This window comes from Sphaeramia orbicularis, chromosome 6, assembly GCF_902148855.1.
Source record: "Sphaeramia orbicularis chromosome 6, fSphaOr1.1, whole genome shotgun sequence".
In the NCBI taxonomy this organism is placed as follows: Eukaryota; Metazoa; Chordata; class Actinopteri; order Kurtiformes; family Apogonidae; genus Sphaeramia; species Sphaeramia orbicularis.
Genome location: NC_043962.1, coordinates 34,504,665 through 34,525,365, shown reverse-complemented (window position 1 = coordinate 34,525,365; position 20,701 = coordinate 34,504,665). Strand labels below are relative to the sequence as shown.

Below are 20,701 nucleotides of genomic sequence, written 5' to 3'. Positions count from 1 at the left end.
GATTAAGAAGAAACAAGAGTCCATTATCCCTCACTGAAATTTTGGAGCACTCATAGATGTTTACAGACAGCTGAGACGGCTGAAAATGTGATTCAGATTCTATCAGATGCAGCTCTTTCATTCAATACAGAACCTTGCAAATCAACCCATTTTTGTTCATATTTTTAGTCTTTTAATTTGGGTTGCAGAACAAAGGTGTGCATTGTAAAATTATGGCATTCCCCGATTTCTCCATCAGATTAAAAGACACACTTCATCCCAAGAAATGTTTTTTGAGCTGAAAACTGAAGGGTTTTCTTTAGGTTTACACAACATTTACATATGAGGGACTTAAGCACAAGCACATGGGTTTCACAGACTTGTCACAAGGGAAGATACAAATATAAAATCTATCATATTTTAAGACCATAATCATCACATCTTTGAGAAGCTTGAACAGATGATAAAAAATGAGCATCCAAAAGTCTGACTTAAGTTTCTGTCTCATGTACTGCACCTCTTTAAATATATTCAGTCATTTTAAATGAGTAAATAAAGGAAAATACTGGATGTAAATGTTTTTGAAATTGATAGAATTAGGTTCTGCTTTCAGATTCTTTGATGGAACAATGTTGTATACTTTTGGTACCTTTTAAAATAATGGTGGTGTTTTATATGTATGCTGTTTTAGTGTTTTATGTATGGTTTTAGAACTGGCTTTTATTGTGTTTTAGGTACATTTTTTGTATGAATGTATGGCTGTGTTTTAAATTTTGTGCAACTTCTGCTGCTCCTGTCTTGGCCAGGACATTCTGGAAAAAGATATTTTTAATGTTAAAGAGCTTTTGTCCTGGTTAAATAAAAGGTTATAATAATAATAATAATAATAATAATAATACAGTAGGTAGGTACAGTATTGACCTACTGTAGGTAGGGAAAACCCTGGATGACTGAACTGTGATGACACATATTTGTGCCAGTGTTTTAATATCCAGTGTCTACTACAAGTGAGTACACACTGATTATTTTAAACTAGTTCACTTCAACTTAACACACAGCAGCATTGAATTTTTAATACAGTGGACACTTTTTTTTGTTTAGTTGTTTGTACAGGCAAACCTGCTATTGCACAAAACAGTGGCAACAAAAAGGTTTAGACTTGGCAAACCATGGAAAGTTAGTAGTAGTTGTTGTTGTTGTTGTTGTTGTTGTTGTTATTGAGACTTGTAATAACATTTGCATGGAGGATTTATCAATATTCAACAAAAATGACATGTATTAGAAAAACTGGAAAGTGCAAGAACTCTAAAGATCTTAAGGGAAAAAAATGCTGCTTCATAAAGTTGTCCAAGTAGTGATTTACTCATTTTCTAATGCTTTGAGACCTTCATGTGGCTCAATAATGGTGGTTAGAGTTTCTGTGTTACTCTCCATTTTTCTCTGGCTTGGGAATATCAGTAAATGACTTGTCTTACACATCCAAGCCTCTCCCCACAGCTCCCTATTCTCATGACCAATTTGTAGTCGGGGAAACTAAATCATGGTATCCTTTTTGTTACACACTCACATCCATTCCCTGAGGAAAAGCATGAGTTTTCCTTGATGCAGACCAACATGACTGCCTTGTGCCACAGGCAGTGGGGCTGATTTATTGTACTATTTCACTTTTCAGGAATATCACAAAAAAGTACTGCATTATAATTTCCTCTGCAGAGTATAGATGTGAGCATTTTACAGCTACTCATGTTTGAACAAATTGTGAGAGAAATAAATTTCTGAGCAACAAAATGACAGCTATTATAGCTCTACTTTCAAAAATCGTCTTTCTTTCCCTTCCTGTTGCCAATATAACCAGACATTTGAAAGATTCAGTCAACCGTGAGACCAGCTCAATCGAGAGAAGACAGAGAAACCATCTAAAAGGTAATAAAGGTGAGAATAACGTTGCAGATGCAGTACAGATCCAGTGTGGGATATCATGCAGGGGGAAGGGAAGAAATGTTTCATTAGATGTACACAGCTGTCAAAGGTGAGCTCATCATGAAAATACCTGAAGTAATGGGCTCCATGTCTGATACATGCTGGCTCTGATGGATTGGAAATTACAAATGTGGTTTGGAGGTAGCAAGGAAAAAGAAACATGAAAACAGAAAGCAGAGCTTATGACAGCCAGTGATAAACAAAAGGCAATGGAGAGGGCAGTAAATTCCTTCCTTGAGTCAGAACAGGCCACCAGTGCATCCCTGTAAAACTGTAGTCTATACAACATAGAGACAATCTGTGCATGGAGCCAGTCTACAGATAGAACTGCTCCTCAGTTACCATCAATGGATTATTGTGTCAAGTCAAACAGATTAATACTGTTAAATCATCTGGGGACAGCTACGATGCAATGAGCTAGTTGTAATGAGTTGCGGGCTTTGGAGTTTCCCCGTCTAATATTCAGTTATTACATCACACTGCAGCGAGGGAATTTACCCTCCTGTTGGCTGACTTACTCCAACACGATTATGTAAGACTGTTTCTACAGTGGTTACTTAAGACCTTTAGCGAGTCACAATGAGATACAAAGCAGACTATCCCAACAGTCTCTGTAAAAATGGGATCACGTCAGCAATATAGGGATGGGAAGTATGGTTACACTCAACTATCCTAACCTTAGTATGAGACTACAAGAAAAAACAAAAGACCCAAAACAATAAAACCAACACTCACTTAAAACTGAAGCACTGAAATTCTAAGAAGTAACATTAATAACAAAAAACTGTGCAGTGTGACTGTCTGGTAACCATGTAGCTCCAGCTTCAGTATAGACTGGACCAATATTTTGTTTCAACAGGCTGTAAAAGTCTTGCTGCTAAAATCACATTATCTTGTGAGGCAGCTGGAATCAAAAGATTCCATAGTGCACTGAGGCGATACCGCCAAATAGCTATTGAAAGAAACATGTCTAGCATCACACAACATAAACCATCATATCACCAAGCCTAGACAGACATAATAAGAATCACAATACTACATGACTAGTGTCCTTATGATGTGGAGAAAGAGCATTTCTAAAGAACAGCTTAGTGCTGTGCTATGAACTCAGCTGTGTGGATTGCAGATAATGACTGAATTCACAGTACAGCAGTCCAGCTGGGTCTCCACTGACTCCCTGCTGGTGTCTCATTTTAGTGGAGGCAACCCTCGGTTTTACTAAAAATAAGGTGTCAAATGAAAACAGTAAATCTGGATTGGTACACTGAACTATTTAAAAGCTACGTGAAAGCTAAGACACAAAGACAAACCTATGCAATAACATAACACTCACCATCTGCACTGGATGAAGGTAGTGTATAATTTAATGGTGTGTAAGAACGACAGGTGGTTTATTTTACCATCTGTTACATCAGGCTCATGTTGGGCACAGGACTAGGGCTGTAGTAGCACGAAGGCACTGTAGCCTGCCACCGATTGTTTGGCGTTTCTATCTCTGGAGCCATCTTGACACGGCAGGCTTACTGTGAAACCTTTGCAGAAGCTGCAAAGACATGGTGAGGTAAAGCAGAGCTGACACTCGCAGCTGGGAGGTGAACGATCTCCACCGTGGAGTGAAAACATCAGAAGTCAGCAGGGATGCAATGCACACAGAGAAAAAGACAAGAGTGAGGTCTCGCCTTCAAATGAAAGCATCAAAACGGATACATTTCTTAATTTCTATTGTACTGTGAAAAACCACCAACCACTAATTAAGTCTAGCTATCTATAGTTCTTATTGTCATTGTTACGCAGTGACATACACTTTGACTGCAGCTGCATATGCCCTGTACTATATTATTATTATTATCATTATTAATTATTATTATTATTATTATTACTATTACTATTACAGAAGTGCACTGACACCAATTTCCCTTCTTGTGATGCAAAAATCACCCGACTACTGACACAGTAGTGCAGGGAGGCCATATCACAGCATAACATTTTTTGCTTGACTGCACATTTAGGTTTGTGCCTTATTCTAGTGCAAGGAGTACATAGGACAGACAAACATTTTAACCTCATCATGTAGACAAACAAGGCTTTAAACACTGCAAAATTATATCTAAAAAAAAAAAAAAAATTAAAAAGATTAACTAATGAGCATGAAAACAGCTGCAAAGTTTATCCACCAAACTGCAACCGCAACATATTAAAAAAAAACAAAAAAAAACAGACGTCACGTTAACTGTAGCGACAGTCTGCACAGTGCTTTGTAGTGGATGCAAAAGATGTGATTTAACTGAACCAAAAATGTGCATGCGTGAAAAACCTATTTTGATTCCGTGAAGTCTGAAATCTACACCTATAACAGGGAAATGACTAATGAGTCTGTTTATTCAGTGTGCAGACCTGGTGGAATGTAAGCCAAAAAGCAGCCAAAAAATAAATATGACTTCTGCTTTATGATATGATCTTTTACATACCATTTGCCTTTTTCAATCACAGTTTTACACATGCAGAAATGAAGAATTTTTCCCATCATCTCATGCTGCCCTACAGTCTATTGAAGTGTTGTAGTTATTACCTTCATCCCTCCACATAGGAATTGCACACAAGACATTTCAGATTTGATGGGAGTTCCTAGCCTTAGTTTTGACCACAGTAATTTCATTTGTTATTTTCACTTAATTCTTAATACTCAGTGCAATAACACAACAGTGCTGATCCTGAAATGGCATCCATTCCACTTCAAGCCACTTCCAAACACATGATGAACAACATGAACCCAAATCTTACGAGTTTTAAGGGACATTGTATTAATTTATGTCATATGTCCTCAAATAATAGAGCCTTTACTTAAATCAGCTGTAGAAGGTACCAGGTCTTTATTTGAAGGAGGATAATATTAGAGATAGGATTCTTTGTCAAATTTAATAATAAAAAGTAGAAATGGTCACATTCAGTGCAAAACCTCATTTAGTTTAAATAACTGCATTACACTTCAACAAACACAACACTTCCTAAACCGTTTCAACGTCAGTAATCCAGCATTTCAGTTAGTAAACCATTAATGACTTTTTCTCTGTGAGCATTTCCGTCTTGTGCTTGTCAGATTCTAAAAAAAAAAGAAAAAGCCAGTTTTCCTGAAAAAGTGAGACACAAACCTGCAGTGACCGAAACCAGACAATAGTCCAGATGAGTGATCTAGACCAACAAAGTGTTCAAAACAGCTGTATTCTATTGTTTAACACATTGAATTAAATTTGTAGAGGTGTACATTAGGTTTAAATGGCCCTATGTTTCATAAGCACCAGAAGTTTATCTGTATTATTTTTTGCCAAGCCCAAACTTGAGGAGCAGCTTTTGTTTGTTTGTATTGATCTCCATGCTTGCTATTATTAGAGATCTGGCTTGAGACTTACTCCTGGTTTATCTTTGAGGAAATATGATCATATATAACTTTCTTTTGAGTGTATTTTCAAAATACACTCAATGAAAATATAAAGAGTGGTGGAAATTGTTTGTATTTATTTATTTATTTATATTTCAAATATCAAAAAACCAAAAACAAGGGGGGGGGGAAACACACTCGAAAAGGAGCGGAATAAAGTACAACTTATATACTCACATCCCCTTACCCCATTCTTTTTCTACTGATCACAAAGTCCCATGTCAGTTCCTCAAAGTACCTTAACAAATCTGTCAAAATAAAATCTAAACAATCCAGCACAAAACGCAAAAAATATTATACATATCAAAAACAAACTCTGTCCATTTCATAACTGCATTTCATAACAGTGTTTAACATATTAAAATACACTGTAGATTTCATATCCATATTACCATGGAAAAAATTATTAGACCACCCTTGTTTTCTTCAATTTCTTGTTCATTTTAATGCCTGGTACAACTAAAGGTACATTTGTTTGGACAAATATAATGATAACAACAAAAATAGCTCATAAGAGTTTAATTTCAGAGCTAATATCTAGCCATTTTCCATGTTTCCTTGATAATAACCAAAATCACTTCAGTTCTTACATCACTGTACTGCCAAAAACAGTGCTTTTAGGCATTCCATGTTTTCTTTTCTGTCTGTTTTAGTCACATGATATACACAGGAGTTAGTACTTGATTGCATAACCATTGTTTTTGATGACTTTTGCTGGTCTAATAATTTTTTCCGCGACTGTAGATAGACTTCACTTCAAACAAAAATGAAAACAAATATCCCACTAATGTACAACAATATCACTGTGACTCTTCCACAACGCTCGATGTCCGAAAATCAATAGGAAGAGTGTCCCAACAGGGTAGGGTCTGCATATTAGTGGTATTGTTTGAGCTATGCAGTAAATCATAAAATAGGTATCCAGTTGATCTAGCAAATCCAACACATTAACACATGAGCAAAACAAAGAGGTTCAATTGAATTTAGATAATTAACCAACAAAGGTGCAGTGTTTCAACAGGCCAATGCAGCGTGTGTGTGTGTGTGTGTGTGTGTGTGTGTGTGTGTGTGTGTGTGTGTTTCTGCAGAGTTGAAGAAGACGCTGTTGGTGTAATGTTATCACAGCTAGAAATACCAGATGTCAAATGCTTGTTGTCCGTGGAAACTATTAACCAAGACAAATTAAATGATCCAATGAGGCAGGCTTTAATGACGCACAACAAACGGTTATTAGTGGATAAAACTCTGCACACCCAGTTATTCCCCCCTCAAGACTGTTGGCACATACACGACATTTGAAGCAATTTAATGGTAACCCCAGGACCTCCACAAACACAAAACACCGTCACAGTAAAAGGGGTTGTGTTACTGCACACTGTGGAGTAAAATTACAGTCACTGCAGCCTAATGTACTTTCTGCCTTGTGTGAATGAGAATGATCATTTTCAGAGTACACATAACAATAGATAAAGTGAAGCTCATTTCTAACTTCCACAGAAAAATGATTATGGGGTTTTATTGCATCTACAAGTGCATCTTGGTACAAAAAAAAGAGATGTGAGAGATATGAGTAGCTCTGTAATAAGGCTGTAATGGGTAATGATGTGTAATAATAATGACAGTATGAAGCTGCATGAGGAGTCAGAGGCTGGAGTTTATAAACGTCCTAATGTTGTAAGTGTGTCTCCAGCAGAGAGGAAAAATAAAATTAAGCACACACAGTTTCATTTGTGCTCAAGAGTTTCATGACATTTGAAGCTGGTATTTAGACCTTTTATTCTGATTTCCTACTTCTACTACAAATTCTATTCTTAAATCTTTTTCTTTTTTTGAGAAATGAGTATGACAAGGATAAATGCAGGGTAGAAAAAACTGAAAACTAATCACAGTGAAAAGTATTAGAATGTCACACTAATGAGTACTGGTTTCTATATTACACCACTACATGCCTTAAAGCGCTAAACGCAATTAGTAGAGCAGGGAATAAGGAAAATTAGTGTTATTAAATGTGATCTTTATCCAACTTAATCTTTTTCCAAGTCTGTTTACATTCTTCTAGTTTGATCATACCACGCTGTGATGAACCAAAAAGGGTGTGTATTCATCTACAGTTTCTAAAAGTAGCACCGGCATGTTTCTGTGTTTCTAAGGAAACCCACGGAGCTGGGACATTTACTTTTCTACCATGACTGAGGAGGTATTGTGACTGAAACTTTTCCAACAGCCCCCAGAGTGTTATTAAAAACACTTACAGAGTAATATGTATAAAAACTTATCTCAGACATCATGAAAGGGCTGATTTTCACAAGGGACATTATATTTAATTCATGCAAATGTGTTAATACAGTATCTGTTGCCAAGGGAAACTGCTAATTATATATCTAATAATTGTACATGCGGCATATTATCATTAGAGGAAATTTTTAATGATATGTTTCACAATAAATAAACAGGGGATGGATCCCTGAGCCCCAATATGACTATTCCCAGGTTTTATCTTGGTCCCTCCTCAGCTCATCTTGCTCACTGAAGCACTACCTGGTTGCTAGGCAGTCCTGCTGAATGACGAAGAGCACTCATTTGAGGGCTAAGCCTGCGTCACTAAGGATCTCTTCACGTGGAATTAATTGCCCAGTAAAGGTCAAAGAAAGATCCTTAATATATCGAGCATGATATTTATTTTGCAACTAGTAACATGTACTTCAGTTCAGTACGGCTTTGCATTTTTATGCCCGGACATCTCAACTCCTCAGCTCAACACGCTTAAGACAGCTTGATATGTAATGGTAAAATTATTATTCCAAGCACAACGGCAGTAATGCATGCACACACATGTGCACCAATTTACACACCAATAAGTACACTTCAATTGCAAATAAAGTTTAAATAGGAGCCAGCGATATGTGCCTAGGCAAAAGCCAGCATAGGCATTAGTGTATGCAGGTCAGCTTTAGCATTATCAGGCCTGAGGCACACTCCACCACGTACTTCCATCTTGTTGTCAGTACTTGAAGACTAAGAGACATGGGTTTACTCATTCTTTAAGGGGCATTAATGGAAAAAGTAATTTCTATTTAATCAGCGATCCTTAGATTCTAATCATTTACAGATGATGAGTTCAATCATTCTGAATTTTCAACATGACAAACTACTGTTGGTGTAAATTGGACTAAGCATTCAGTGCAGATAAGTCCTCTTACTCACACTTAAAATGTCTCCACTCATGCAACCTTCTCCCCTGACAAACACTGTCTGCATGTTTCTAGCGATTCATTCCAAAAACACTGCAACCCATTTCAGTTTTATCACACAGTCTTTGTTTTTTTTTTTGCGACCTATCTCTGACACAATGATAGAAACATTCAAATCAGTCTTCCTCATCAGTAACCAGAGCACTCTCCACAAACAGTGCAATACACACAGCTACATCCATACCAAGCACAGGCACATACCATTCTTGTTCGTATTCTGGCTCTGTGATTGGTTTGTCCATCACCAGACAGAGTGCAAATAATAAAGGCTCTCAGTGACAGAAAATCGATGTTAGGACCATTCCATTTTCTAACCTCTCTTACTCCCCTGTCTGCAGAAAGAACGAAACAATCTTAAAACATTGAAAACATTGACATCCGATATGCATGTGAATATCACAATATCACTGTTCTAACCAGTATATACAAATTTATTGACGTATTAAAAGTAATTTATCTTTATCCTTATTTTGCTAGTGGACAGGTGTGGACAGAAAAGTCTGACTCACTTTGGCAAAAAGACAAAAAAAAAAAAGATGGGAAAAAAATCCAAATGAAATAACATAATGTGTGTTGCAATTAAGATCTCGCAAGCTCAGATTAAAAAGCTATTTCTGCTCCATCCACGCTAATGTGGATATTTTGCAATACGTATACTTTTCTCTTTGTTTGAACCTCTCATCAAGTGTAAACACCATTTTGGGTTACAAAAAAATTACAGTTTTTAAAAATACTTTCCACAGTAAAGATTGTGGTAATATGGGTATTTGTGTGGAAGGAAAACAGACATTGGAAAACAACAGTATCACACTCCATTTTGTATGTATTATTACTTTAAGTAATGAAACTGCACTTGGAAACATCAAATCCAGGTGTATAAATCAGTGTTTGAGTTCGAGGTCAGCAGGGATACCTTTGAGAGATGAACCAGACTGGTGTTATGACATATTCCCATTATGTAATGAATAAACTTCCAGAATCTACTTTAGTTTATAACTTAACTTCATTGCTGTTCATCTTCATGACACATTAAAACATGTGTGGCTGCTACACCCAGTATTAGCCACAGTGTCCACAGTTTGAAGCCCAACAGAGACCATTTTTTGCATTTGTACCAGTTTAGAGTCATTTTGTGTCATCTTGTAGAGACATATACAGGGTGTCCCAAAAAAATTGACATTATTTGAGATGTCCATATCGGAGCGACTACATGGTCAGGAGAAATGATACTTAATAGGATTTAATTTGGACAAATTTCAAATGAAAAATTCTGGGGGATGGTAATTTTATAATGTTCCAAAGTTATTACAAATGTTCAGTGTGTGCGCCGCTTGTGACGCAGTACACATCAAGTCAGTAGTGGAGTCCTTTTTTCCCGGCACAAACAGCCTTCCTCTTGAAACTTCTTACACCACGTCCAAATCTGTTTTTCTGTCAGCGCTTTTTTATGAAATTTTCTAACAAATTCACATTGCACATTCACATTTGACTGAGTTTGGGTGTACTTCACTACACAGAACACGTTTTCTGTTGCAGTAAATGGCATGTCTATTCCTAAAAGCAGAACAATAAAAATAATGACACTTTTGAGCAAAAAGCGCAAACGAATTTTAAACAATTTTTTAGGTGAAGAAAGGATGTCACATTTTTTGGGACACCCTGTATTTTGTTGACAAAGGTCATGTGGACAGAGGGAGAAGTTACGTGTGGGCAGGTGTGGCATAGGTCCCATTTCCTGGACCAGAGAAATGGTTGCCCAATGTGCCCTTGAGCAAGGTATTTAACATCCCATTTGTTCTCTGGAATCTGACACGGCAGCCCACTATTCCTGGTCCAGAGTGTGTGTGGTGTGTTCCTACATGTTTGGCTAGTGATGAGTTAAAAGCAGAGGGTCAGTTTTGGCGTGTGTTGCATGTCCACATGTATAATATACTAACAAATATTGAAGGTTGAATTAATTACTTCTAGGTCCTTATATTTATAAAACACAAGTTAAGTTTTAGACATTATTAGACTGTAAAAGACCTGTAGGATACTCTGCTTCTATCCCTTAACATAGCAGTAATTACCTCCGCCAAGTGAAATGGTGGAAGTTATGTTTTCATCGGGGTCTGTCTGTTTTTTGTTGCTGTTTTTTGTTTATTGTTGTTTGTTGGTTTGTTTGTTTGTCTGTTAGCAAGATGACTCAAAAAGTTATGGACGGATTTTCATGAAATTTTCAGGAAATGTTGATACTGACACAAGGAACAAATGATTAAATTTAGGTGGTGATGGGGGGGGGGGCGTATTTTTTGTTTGTTCATCTGTCTGTTAGCAAGATACCTCAAAAAGTTATAGACGGACTTGGATGAAATTTTCAGGAAATGTTGATTCTGGCACAAGGAACAAATGACTAAATTTTGGTGGTGATGGAGAGGGGGGGGTGACAGTGATCGGCCTTGGTGGAGGTCTGCGCTCTCCGAGTGCTTTTCTAGTTTAATATGAACTAGTTACTTAAAGCATTCAACATGTTAAACAATTAAATGACAGAGAAAAGTCCATCTTCTCTTAGAAATGTTATGTCCTTATCCAGGGAATGGAATGTGGCCAGCATCTTGCAAGGAGTTCTTGCTGCCAGACAAGCCTAAATAAAGTCTTTGTTTATTGAAGTGTTCTGGGTTTTCCTTGAAACAAAGCTTAGAGCATTTTTAATAATTACTTTAACTCCTCCAAATGCCTCCATACTCTGTCTGGCCCTTGTGTTTTCTCATGTCCAATGTTGGGAAATTGCCTTTTTGCCCCATACACATTCAAGCCTTATTAAAATGCCAGAAAAAGCTCAGACAGCCTGTTAGTGTGCAAACTCAACGCCACAGTCTATAACAAGTCTGTAAAAACTAAAGCTTATCACATCACTTTAAATCTTAATTGATAAAAATGCAACACACATTAAGCCAGGAATGAAAAAAAGTGGGTAAATAAAGGTAAGTTCAGCCACACAACTTGTTAATCAGGTTTTCAGCAGACACCTCAAATGCCATGAGGGCCAAGTTAAGTTTACAGAGAAACAAATGAGAGAGTTAGCCTTAGCCAGTGGCAAATCCATGTCTGCACAGGACATCAGGGTGGGTGATGTCCAGTGACCACGAGAAAAATATCTAATCAGGAAAAAAGGGTTTCTTTGTCGTCTCTCTTAGCCCGATTAGCTTCAGTTGATTCCCTCAGCGCAATCTTGTTTGTGACTGCATGATTTTAATCAATTTAGAAGGAAATTAAACTTCAGTGGCACTTCTCTGCCTCATTCATGTCAGAAATCCCATCAGGAATAGTAAACGTTTAAACAGAATAATAATGTTAATGTCACTGCTAATGAAAAATATTTCTAATTAATACAGAATTCAAGTGGGTGACCGTGTATTAGCGTGTCAGATATATCTAATTATACCTCAGAGCAAATAAACCGAATGCGACATTTGTTGGTCACTGAGGGAGGACTGAAGCTGCTGCGTATTGTTTCTGCTACAGGGCTGGTGTAGACAACATGTCAAAACTGTCTGCCTTTGCTTCAGCTTCAGAGAAAACACTGTTCAATGCATTTTTGGAGGAGCAAGAACATTCTATTGCCAAGACTGAGTTAGACAAAAATAGCAGATCATGAGTCAGTAATTACTAAAAGACTGTTATTATTGAAATCTATGGGATCCAACTGCTTGAATAAAAAGCTGGATGAAATATATTAGGATATTAAAGTGAATTAAAATGAGCAAAATGGGTGCAGTAAATTAGAGGCCATTCAGAAAACAGTTTACACAGAGGGACATCAAGTCAGTGAGCATCAAAACAGCATGAAAGCTCAGTACTAACAAAGTCAACTGAGAGCCTCTGTGTTACAGCTGATTGAGCTCAAACTCTGGAGGAAAAAATACTTAAAAGCTGAACATCAAACCTGCCACCAAAGATCTCCCATTACAACAAGGAAGTAGAGCAGCTTTAACGGGGTCATATTTTGCGAAACCCACTTTTATTAGTCTTTGGTTCATTTATTTGCGTATTTGGACCCTAATAGTTTAAAAAGTTTGAATTTGAACCCTCCAGGTGGTGCAAAACTATTTTTATATTCATTTTGGCAAAAATCGAGTGGATTTCAACAACCTGTTTTAATTCTTTCTTAATTTGTTGCATCTATAACTAGATACATCACGACATTTGCACATATAAGGTCAAGACTTCCGATGAACATTTCTCGGAATACACCATAATTGTCAGCAGCAGCAGTTATAGTAAAAATTGAAAATATGTCCAAACTTCGAGCCGATTGCCTAAAATGTTCAGTTGTTGGTTGTATTAATGAACACAAGTGGCTGAACGGGACAGAGCAGCACAGTCAACTACCTGGAGGGGGTGGGGCGTGAAGTGGCTCATTTGCATTTAAAGGGCCAGCGCTCAAAATGACCTTTCTGGTGTCATTACTCAGAAACAGGGTTGAAGATGGACCTGTGGAGTTGAATTAATGAAGAATTCAGATCCAAGCAGAGCATTTACAGTTTATGTAGACCACAGGGAAATGTTTTTAAATGCATAATTCCATTTTAAAAAAGCAGAATATCACCCCTTTAAGCGAAAATGCACACAAACTGCTGCACATGTGAGAGAGATATACACAGTATATGTAACGAGGAGGGCAGGATGTGGTTAGGCTGAAGGCTTTATTAAGTTTCACCATGGATTTCAATCATTTTGCACAACAAGGGGCTAAGCTATTAGGGTGGCTTTGCATATATCTGCATTAAATACAGCATGCTTCAAATATGATTTATTATATCTCAATGTGAAAATGCAAGCATCTCTCTGCAGTGCAAAAATCTTTATATAAATAAATAAATGAAAAACTAATCTCTGTGAAAATCCAAGTGGCCGTGTTGATACCAAATGTATTTAGGCCACATATGCATTCAGTGAGTGACATTTTGTATTACTGGAAAGATAAGTGTGTGTCATTCGTGTGTAAACCTTAGCCACTATTATTTAGTTGCAAATGCAAACATGCACAAACTGTCAGACCATCACTATCCATGTTACATTACATCTTGTATGTTATGCTTTTGTCAGCCAGTGGATGACACACAGACCTTGGTGAAGATTTACACTAATTTAGATTTTAATCAAACCACACAGTCACTTATTTAACCAGCTGCCTACGAAATAAAACCAGTGACATAGGAAATGATTAACTACACAGACAAGTCATTTGCTGCTAAAAACAAGAACTATCAATGTTAGAATGGCGTTTGTATTTTTAAACTATTAGAGGAGAAAAAGGGACACAATGTTTTTATTAAATCAATCAAGTTGTTCCAGGGACATGCAATTCATGATCTTGCATATTAATTTTACGAACACCTGAAGTAAGCAAAAATAAAGTTTGTGGTTTGCATTTATTAGCCGATGTGCAGCGAAACCCACTGAAAGGAGAAAGGGAAAAACCTTTATTTTGGATTTTTTGTGGAGGAACAGCTGCTATCTAGTGACCCCAGTCAATACAGAAGTATGATGAATGTCGGTCTAGAGTAGAGTGTAAATAAATCTGAATATCTCAGGTCAGACTGAGGTTATATTGCATAAAACAGACCTGTATCACATTGGAAATCTACAACATGCTCATATCAGAACTGAAAAGATCAAATGGCGTGTGATTTGTGCTGTTCACATATCACAAAAATTACAGATCTGAGTCACATATTAACAAAAAGAAAACCACTGATATCAGCCACTTTTGCCTGCAGCCTGAATGCAGCCTACGTATTTCAGTATTTCATTCCAATCCCAGAGAAGCTACTGAAGTGAAGCAGCCTCTAATTGAACCCAGCAACTTAACTGATCCATAATGCAGCAAAAAAGTTATAATTGCCAGTTCTGTGAAAACTAACTGTTCAGTGACGAACTGCTGCTGAGTTCAAACACCTCAACTGAATCAAAAATGAAAGACTGAATGACTGTACCGCAAGGATTAAGAATCTGAGATGGGGACGACTGAGACGACAGGGTGCACCTACTTGGAGATAAAGCTGCTATTTCTAACTTAACATTCAGAGGTTAAGATATTTCTATTTCTCTCATCTCCTTATAAGTCCTTCAACTGTAAGGCTACCAGGAGGTCAGCTAACTTGATCCACCATGAAAGAGCTGCAAATATTACACGTGATGCAAGACTTCTACTGAGCACTGAGAGATGTCTTTGTCCCTTTTGGCAAGATGGAAATGTGAAGCAAAGATCCACATATGTGTACACACACACACACACACACACACACACAATCAGCCATAAGAACCCCAATGCCTGTTAGCATGAATACATAGAAACGCCAAGCATCTGGTGTCCACAGCAGCTCTCTGAACAACAAAGCCTGGTATATTCCTCATGCATGGCCACTGTAGGGTTTGTGCCAAACACATACATTAATTACTGAGCAGCAAGAAATAACTTTATGAAGTGGCAACTGACACAGTACTGTGGCACGAAATATCAGTTTGTCTATTACCACAGAGCCAATCAGCACCCTCATTATATCATGTCTAGACTGGTGACTTGTTACAACACGAAAAGTACCAAGGCAATCAGATAGCAAATGGGGGGGGCACCAAGGATGCCGGTAGGTAAAATCCGACACTGATATAAATCAGCCACTGGGACAACGTGCAGAGTGCAGAATTCAGAGCACAGCACTCAATACATAACTGACACAGAACTGAGAAGTAACACGGCACACTGCTGCATCTAACATGTAGCTCCACCCACCTTCTCCAGCTTCAATCTCACTGACTGCACAGAGCAAAGAACACCATAAAACAACATCTAGAGTATTTAGAACAATAAGTCCTATTCTATACTATATACTATCACTAATTTGTCATTTCTTCCATATATCACCACAGTACTGTGGCAACAAGAGGCTAATGAGTTCATGGAACAGTATCCATGATTAGCTCTAGTACAAATGCTAACATTTGATTGGCTCTGTGGCATTAAACAAACCGATATTTCGTGCCACAGTACTGTGGCAGCAGCCATTGCCATAACTTTAGGACAAAACAATGACTTACTGATTTTGGAAGCAATGAGACGTGCAGTTTTCACCGTCCTCCTTAACCCCAAAACAAACACGCTGGTGGTGCTGGTTCCACTATTCCTTTCTTCCAATTGATCTCCAAAGCTTAGCTGTTAATTAGAAATGATAGAATACATTGTAAAATGAAAGCCACACTTCCATAAAAAGCACAGAGAGATGTTCTGTGAAAATGGAAAGAGGATGCATTAAGGAAGTCAAACAAAGATAGCGCCACATGTTGTCCAACACAATAAAAACCAAAGCGCTCATCAAAGATAATGAAGTGAGGGAGATATTTAGCTGAGTTTATAGGGGCTGCTGCAACTACCTGTGGGAAATTACTTGTGCCAAATATAAACACAGTCTTTTGGCACAACTCAACAATGCAATTACTTGTTTTGTCTTTCCTGTAATAATCAATGAGAACAATAAGAACATGATGTCTTAAAAGGAACATATGCTCATCATAACTTCTCTAATCTTGTCCACTGGAAATAAACCGAAGCACATGTGCTCTAGGGTCATTATTAAGGCCTATGTTTAACACTAGACTGTAGGAAATTAAAAGTGAAGATGCCAGCCGTCCTTGTTGGCAGAACAATATCACTGGTACACAGTCATCTCTAAAGACAGAACAGAAGTCAGTACAGAGATGACACTGAATATATTTGTTGCTATTTTAAGGTGAAGTGACAATTACAAAAACATCACTGGGGGAAGAGATACACTTTAAGCAGATTTTATAAAGTGATTTTTGTGGTATTCAAGCATCCAATATGTGGAAAGCAAAACACAGTCATCTTGGGACAGTTACATGTTGTGTTGCTATGCTTGATCCACCAGAGTCAAGTACCTCAGGCTGTAGAAATAATACTCCCTTGTAAACGACCATATACAGCAAAACTATAAATAGCCATTCACTATGTTGTGTGGGAATTGTGTTATGAACTGAGCAGCTAATTGATCAGTGAAGGGTTAAAACCAAAAAGGGGTCACCATCTGCTTTGGCCAGCCAGCATGCAGAATGCCAAGAGTGTGTGAAGGACCTGTGGGACTGCCTGGAGTTGTACCCAGTACTACAGCCTGCCTCAAAAAAACACATACCATCTACATGTGCTACTGCTTAACTCTCCAAGGATCATTTCAGTCTCACAGCCTGTCACCACCAAGACCTGCTTAACTCTATATCCAGTCTGGCAGCCAGCATTAAAAGACACTAAAAAACTCACTGGTATTGCTCCAGTCATTGAACAAGCCACTTGTTTGGCGAGGTCACGTTGTAACGTATTTCCACTGGCCAGACAGGCATAAAACACAGATGTATGACAACCTGCACGGCTTCTATGTCGCACACACAGCCCTGCTGTTGTTCTGCATCAGGGCTATTAGTAAGAGGAGCTTACATCCATGGCTGAAAGAGCTGTTGAAGGTTGGCTGGGGTGACAATATCCTGCAGTCACAAGCATCCATGGAAAAAGAAAACAGTCTGAAAGGTCATCTTAAGGCCAGATCTGACCCATTTACCGAAGCCGCCTCTGAATTCAAAGAGGTAGAGCGTTAGGATGTTAACAGTGAAAATATCTAATGGGTTTGTTACACTTGCTTTGTCTCAAAAAGACAGAGATTGTTTTGGACGTGTACCTCAGCCAGAAAAATTGCTGACGGCTACATCAGCAAAGCCGCACACAGCATCCACAATAGACACTGACTGCTACCCACTCCACATCCATTTTTATTCATTTTCCACAAAGCTGGAAACTTTGTCACCGTGAGCACAAAGATCAGAGGAGGAAGCCCTGTTTTATCTTTATTTCGTCGGCCAATTAGAATCCCCCGCCTGCCCACGGCGCCTGGATGATATAGTGATTCCTGATCACATAACAGTTACAGAAAAACAGTGCTATTGCTGCCATGGGAATAAGAAAATAATGAAAAAGAAAAAAAAAAAAATTCATGAGGTTTTGTGCCGATATGAAATGGTGAAATCCCTCATAGTTTGTTCATTACTGTTCATTCTGAGATACTAGTCATGCAGTATCCTCCACATCATTACCCTCATGTTAGTGGCCTTTGTAGCACCCGGTTTTGTTATGTGTAGGAATATTCGTAGCAGAGCGTTGACGTGTCAGTGCACTAGCACACCTTAAACTGTGATGTCATTTTGAGGCAGAAATCCAGCTGTCTGTTGTGCTACCTGAAAAAACACTAAACGCATTAAAAAAAAATGAAGGTTGACAAAAAAAAAAAAAAAAAAAAAACAGGTAAAGTTGCATTTTTGCTACCAGATGATTCTGAAGTGGAACTTGAGTTGAGATTTAATGTGCAGATTGCTGGGTGGTATGCAAGGGCTCACTTCACACCACTGACAACAGGAATCTCTCTGTGCTGCAAAAGTGCACCGAGGACAAGCCTTGACAGCCCAAAAAAACTAACCTGGATAGTAAACGCACATTCCCACACTGAGGGATCTACTGTTAGCCTTCCAAACACCAAAAAAATAAAAATTAAAAAAGATGAATGGCAGCAGTTCTAACACTTTAATGCTCTATGATTCAATGAGTGCATAATTAAAAAAATATCAAGAGGAAGAAAGACTAGACAAGACTGCCCCTGCTTTTTAATAAATCATTGTAGCTCACACACTGTATGCATCCTCTGTTCCTTCTTATCCTCACAGCTTGCACTTTTTTTGTACAAACACACAGAATGGTATATTTTTAGATTTTACTGCTCTACCATACGGTTAAGCCACTGTTCAAAAGTCAGCGCTTCATCTTTTTTTTTTTTTTTTTTTTTTTTGCAAAGAAATAGTTTATTTCCATGTAGATATATTTGGAAAATAGTCGCACATTAATTGGCTCATAAAGTACTACAGTAACCTAAGGGTATGCAGCATAAACGCTCACTTTTCTGATGTCAAACAATGATCTTCTGTTCTCCAGAGGGCTTTTTGATGTTTAACTAAAAATAACTAACCATTGGTTGTCAAATAACTTCACAGCAACTGGGTGGGGTGTATCTGCACTGATCGTTTATAACGGTTATTGAGCAACATGGTTAAAAAAAAAAAAAAAAAAAAAAAAAAAAAAAAATGAGGCAACAAAAGCAAACTGATCCATTGTGGAAACTGTCCTTTTACGTGCGTGTTATGGACTAAATAAGTTCGTAAGTTGATTTTTTGTTATTTTTTTCAGCTGATTCAACTTCATTAGGGTTGTAATGTCACCTCTTTGTATGAACTGCTGCGACGCAACCAAACAAAATCCAATATTTCACAGGAACAGTTTACTCTTTATCTAGATGCGTGTTCCTGTCCATGCGCGTGGAGACACAACACGCGCAGCTCCAAGAACCCACAAGTAAAACTGAAGCAAAAAAAAACACAACAATTGGAGATAATAGAAAGCTTGCGTGTGTAACTTACGGTGTGGAGCAGATAGTCTTCAGAGTTTAGTCGTTTTCTCAGTCTTCAGAATGGGCAGAGTGGACGCACATCGCAGCGGCACGAGCTTCCACAAACCCGGAGCACAAATCAATCCACGACAGGCGGGCGTTACCGTAAGAAGCGCACGAGGGCGCACGGCGGATCTGACCTACCGTAATACACAGACACACACAAGTACCGACACAGACCATGGGTGGAATAGAAAGTTATACAGAGGTGTTTAGGTTCGTGAAAATTAGCTCAATTACTGTTCGTTTCATATTAAAAAAAAAAAAAAAAGTAGTGCAGGGGTGTCAAACTCATGTTAGTTCAGGGGCCACATTCAGCCCAATATGACCTGCAGTGGGCCGGACCATTAAAATACTAACATAATAATACATAAATAATATCAGGTCCAAAATTTGTACACTACCAGTCAAAAGTTTGGACTCAGCTGGTTTTTCTTTATTTGCATGACTATTTACTAGGCCCGTAACGGTACACGTACCGAACCGAACCGTTTCGGTACACACCTGTTCGGTTCGGTCCACAGCTGTACCGAAACAGCATAGTATGAGGAGAAAAAGAAAAAGGAATGAAAGACGTCGTTCGATGCGGAACTTTAAATCCGCGCAAGTTTCACACGGACATATGGAAGGACGCACACATTGACCCAAAATATGAAATAGCAGCTGATATAAGGTTAAAAAAATATATATATATATGATGTGAACCGGGAAGGAAGAGACTGCAGACCCTCCACCATCAGTCCAGTCCAGTTTGGATCAGTTCAGGTTCAGATGAAAAACAACGAGGAAAGAGATGGTGATAAGACGGACGTTGTTTGGCCCCTAGGAACTACGGTAGTTCTAAAATATTTACACTAGCTCTGTCTGTCTGTCTATCACGTACGCTGTATAACAGAGGAATAAATAGAACGTTTAAAGTATGTAAAGTTTCACTTTCGTTTCACGACAGCGTTAGTTACTTTAGTTATGGACCGCACCCCCTGGTATATAACTGTGCGCCCCCCCCCTCCCCCGGCTCCCACAAAAAAAAAACGAAAAAATAAAAATAAAAACACACAGGCACTCAACACAGTTTGTTCTCTGTCCTAAAATAAATAATTTGGTTCATTGTGTTGTCAAAGTTTGTCTTCAGTTTGTTTAAACAGGATACCAGTTTACCTTCTTGTTGATGTTGCACTTCATGTGGAATTTTTTTGTTATTTTAAAGCAGAATGTGAACTGACAGAACTGTGATTAGATTTTTCTTGTTTGTTCAAAACTACCTTTCAGGGAAAAGTGCAATACTAATGTTTAAAATACATTTAGTTATATTCATAATTTATTTTATTTTCTATTTGATTTATAGCAGCAGAATTATATTATTCCTGTTTTTCTATAATCTATTGTCTCCAAAAATTGAGGGAAAATGTTAAAAAAAATTCATAAATGCATTAATAGACATTTTAAGGGGTTTTCTTTCTTCCCGTACCGAACCGAAAAAAAAACTAAATGTGGCTTTGGAAACCGAAAAACGTACC

At 37.9% G+C, this 20,701-nt stretch overlaps 1 protein-coding gene across 2 annotated transcripts in view; it reads right to left on the bottom strand.

Annotated features, from left to right (window-relative positions):
* The window catches only part of tp53i11b (tumor protein p53 inducible protein 11b), a 43,863-nt gene extending 24,576 nt beyond the window's left edge, over nucleotides 1-19,287 (bottom strand). The window contains exons 1-2 of one of the 2 annotated variants that reach the window (XM_030136703.1): nucleotides 19,156-19,287; nucleotides 15,727-15,841 (exon numbers count right to left, since the gene is read on the bottom strand). The gene's annotated coding sequence lies outside the window, so the exon portion shown is untranslated. The remainder of the gene's footprint in view (nucleotides 1-15,726; nucleotides 15,842-19,155) is intronic. The other variant, XM_030136704.1, reaches the window with a different exon arrangement.
* Between the last annotated feature and the right edge of the window lie 1,414 nt (nucleotides 19,288-20,701).